This window comes from Mastomys coucha, unplaced genomic scaffold (genome assembly GCF_008632895.1).
Source record: "Mastomys coucha isolate ucsf_1 unplaced genomic scaffold, UCSF_Mcou_1 pScaffold23, whole genome shotgun sequence".
In the NCBI taxonomy this organism is placed as follows: Eukaryota; Metazoa; Chordata; class Mammalia; order Rodentia; family Muridae; genus Mastomys; species Mastomys coucha.
The window spans coordinates 71,350,923-71,354,421 of NW_022196906.1; the positions used below are offsets into that span (position 1 = coordinate 71,350,923).

At 38.8% G+C, this 3,499-nt stretch overlaps 1 pseudogene; it reads left to right on the plus strand.

Annotated features, from left to right (window-relative positions):
- Positions 1-1,141: 1,141 nt before the first annotated feature.
- Positions 1,142-1,538, plus strand: LOC116073650 (annotated as a pseudogene).
- The last annotated feature ends 1,961 nt before the right edge of the window (positions 1,539-3,499 follow it).

Sequence of the window (3,499 nt, forward strand, 5' to 3'; positions counted from 1 at the left end):
GTCTGTAGGTGGACGTGTATTCCTAGTATTACTATTCTCATTCTCTATGTTCAGCTAACTAGCAAATCTAGCAGAATGTCTTCCTGGAAACTTTGAACACATGGGCTGACATGTAGTTTTACAAAACTCTTAGAGTTGGTCAAGCCCCTCTTATGTGTCCATTTGACCACGTAGGTGTTGCCACTTCAATCTAGATACTAAGGCACATCTCTCAAGGCATGGCTGTCTTTTGAAAAAATATTTGATATCCATACAGTCTCAGTTGCAGGGGGCCTCTTAGTTTTACACTGAGTCGTCAGATAATTAGTACCTATTTTGTAGTTTGACAATGATCACTTCGGAACTAAAGTTCCACTGTATCTTTTACCTTTGCATATGGCCATGTCCTGAGTGTTCCTAAGCTGAGATATACCAGTACCTTTCCCTGCATCCTGAGTCTGGACACTACTCAATGTGAATTACAAATTACACTCCTTTGGTTAGCCTGTTGTCTTCCTGTCAACCTACCATTTTTCCCTACACAGCTCATATTCACTAGTACAGACTTTCAAAGCCTGTGTACAGCTAAGGCCAAGAATCCCATAGGACTTAGATCTTGTTCTCACACTTTATGTTTCTGTTGTCCTTCCTATTCTAGTTCCTTTTCCCTCTGCACTCTTGGTCTATGTTCCACCAACTAGCAACAAGGCTATCATAGTTGATGTTGTCCATCTCCAAAAGCAACACAGTAGTTTGACATTTTCACAGGAAATTTTGGATAATTAATGGGTATCATCCTACTGAATTTTCTTAATGTAATCAAGTGTAGAAAGAAAAGTAGACTTGTGAAGTGGAGTAAAACATGTTACACCTTGGCACTGGTGTTTATTTTCTTGGTTTAAAAGTCATTTTTTCTGAAAGTAAAAGTTATGCATTGTATACACATATTAGGCTATCACGTGGCAGTCCATAAATTTATAAAATGCTACAACATGATAAACCTATTAAGTTATACATTAATTTCAATTTTTGAAATTTTCCTAAATAATGTTTAGGTACAGGATATTACCAATTGATAGTCCATGAAGTACATTTCTCATTATTTGCCAGCATGTAAGGACAACAACAACAACAAAGTTCTTTTTTACTGGGGACTGCCAACATGGACTGCATTTGCACCAAGAGTGTGAAGAAGGTGGCCTAGACCTCATCAAGCAGTAGTCCACCTGCCTGTGCAATGGCTTCCACACCAACCAGCTTGTGTGCAAGAAGACTGCATTATCCCCAGCAAGAAACTCTCCAACTAAATAACCACCATGTATGCCACGCATGTGATGAAGTGATTCAGAGAGGTCCTGTGAGAGGTATCTCAAGTTTCAGGAGGTAGAGTGTGAATGGGAGAGGTCAATATGCTTTCAAGGTCTCAGCCCTAGATCAGGTCATCACTGAGGTAGATATGATACCAAGAAAATATTGAAGCTTCTGAACTTTGGTAGTTTCTCCAACCTACACATCACTCAGCCTACAACTGGGCAATTGGAATGAATTTCAAAGCTTGATATGGTTCCATTTGAATCTGTTCTGCAATATTTTTAATAAACCTAAAAACTAAAACAAAAAAAGAAGAAAGAAAGAAGGGAAGAAAGAAAGAAAGAAAAAAAGAAAGAAAATTTTATCAAACATGGTCAAAATATTAAGAAATAATTTTATTAAAAAATGTACCTTTATGAATATTTGGTCAATTCTAGCTGTGATTAAGCACTTAGATATCTAGAATAGCTCCCATAGACTGAGATCAGAATATCTATTCATCCAAACACTGCCTCAGGGCATCAGATCAGCTACTTCATTGGTTAAAGTATACTTTCCCTCCATGTCTTCAATTGAACCAGAATTTAGATTCTCCATTGTGAAAGAGCTGCATCTGAGTTAAAAGAAATATGAAGTGCAGGTAACAACCTTTTGCATTTCATCTACTGTGCATCAAACTACCTCCATGTCAATTGTGTTACCCACAAAAGTGGAGATCCCAAGATCAAGGTTGTATAAAGACTGAGGCAACTTGCAGTAAGTGCTTTGAAGAAGTGTTCAGAGTACAGTAATTTGTCAATGGATGCCAGACATCATTATTATCATAACCCATGACCTAAATTATGTGTAATTTTGACAGAGATTATTGCAAAGCAGGAAAAAAATACAATAAAAGATATGGAGCCTGGAACTCACGCATGCAGCTCATGGCTGTGATTCTAGCAGTTGACATGAGAAGTTCAGACAAGACAATTGATCCAAGGTTGAAGACAGCTTGTCTTCCATGGTGAGCTCAAGGCTAGTTTTGGAAACCAAGGATATATAGCAAAAACCTGTCTTAACAAAGCAAAACGGCACATAGTTTGAAGGCCTTGTTTTCTCAAACAGTCGTAAATTTATTCAGAAGTTTTCTGAATGCCTGATGCTTAAGAGACTGGGAATTTAGAGGAAAGAGGGTCTTCTGTTTAAGCCCTTGCCATATTGGTGAAGGCTAATTAGCTGTCTGTGTCAGCCCAACCAAATAAAGATTTCCCTGTGAGATCTAAGAAGCTGTGATTCTATAAATGGAATATTTGATGTTATTCTTCTGGCAAGCACAAAACAGAAACAGAAGGTGAAAACTAAAGAACGCCAAGCAAGAATGTGTGCTTGTTAGTTTAATTATGTTTTAAATTTGATTTTACTGCATTAACTTACTATGCATTTTACCATTGGTCACCTTTACTTAACCTGTATAAAAGAAAATAGATTTCATGAGGATGTTACTGTTTACACAACCTAGACCTTATATTCACACACCCCCAACACACACACACTCACACACACACACACACACACACACACACACACACAACACACACACACACACTGCTATACCACTCTGAGCTCTTTTCTGTGTGCAGCCTGGGTATGTAAGGCTGGAAGGCCTGTGTTACACCAAAGACCTGGACTCCCACTGGCAATAGTCCTCTTTAGTTCTTGTCTTAGCTAATTGGAATTTCAAGAGAAATGGACTTCAGTACCAGCTATAAAAACAAGTAGATAGACAGCTGTTCATTGCCCAATGGTGAAGTCTGTTAAACAATTGTCCTATTATGCTCCCAATGAAGCTGTTAAACTGCTCTGGCAAGTGATTCTTAGGAACCCACACTCAAAGGTGTCTGGCTGGACTGTTCCAATGCAAAAACAGAGGAAAGTTTTTAACATCATTTGCTTCTGAGTAATTAAAGACTGGAGATGACATTAAGACAGTGGAAGAAGCAGAGTAGTAGAAAAAGAGAGAGCTGAGAAAAACATGCTACCTGCAGGAGAGAGTTTCATTCCATTAATGGAAACATGGTTCTGTCTGTGTCCCAAGTGCATCTATGAAAACCAAGAGAAGGGGCAGAGGTATGGATCAGAGGTAGAGCACTCCCCTAGCATGTGTGAATGTGTGAGGGGTCCTGGTGGGAGAGAGAGAGAGAGAGAGAGAGAGAGAGAGAGAGAGAGA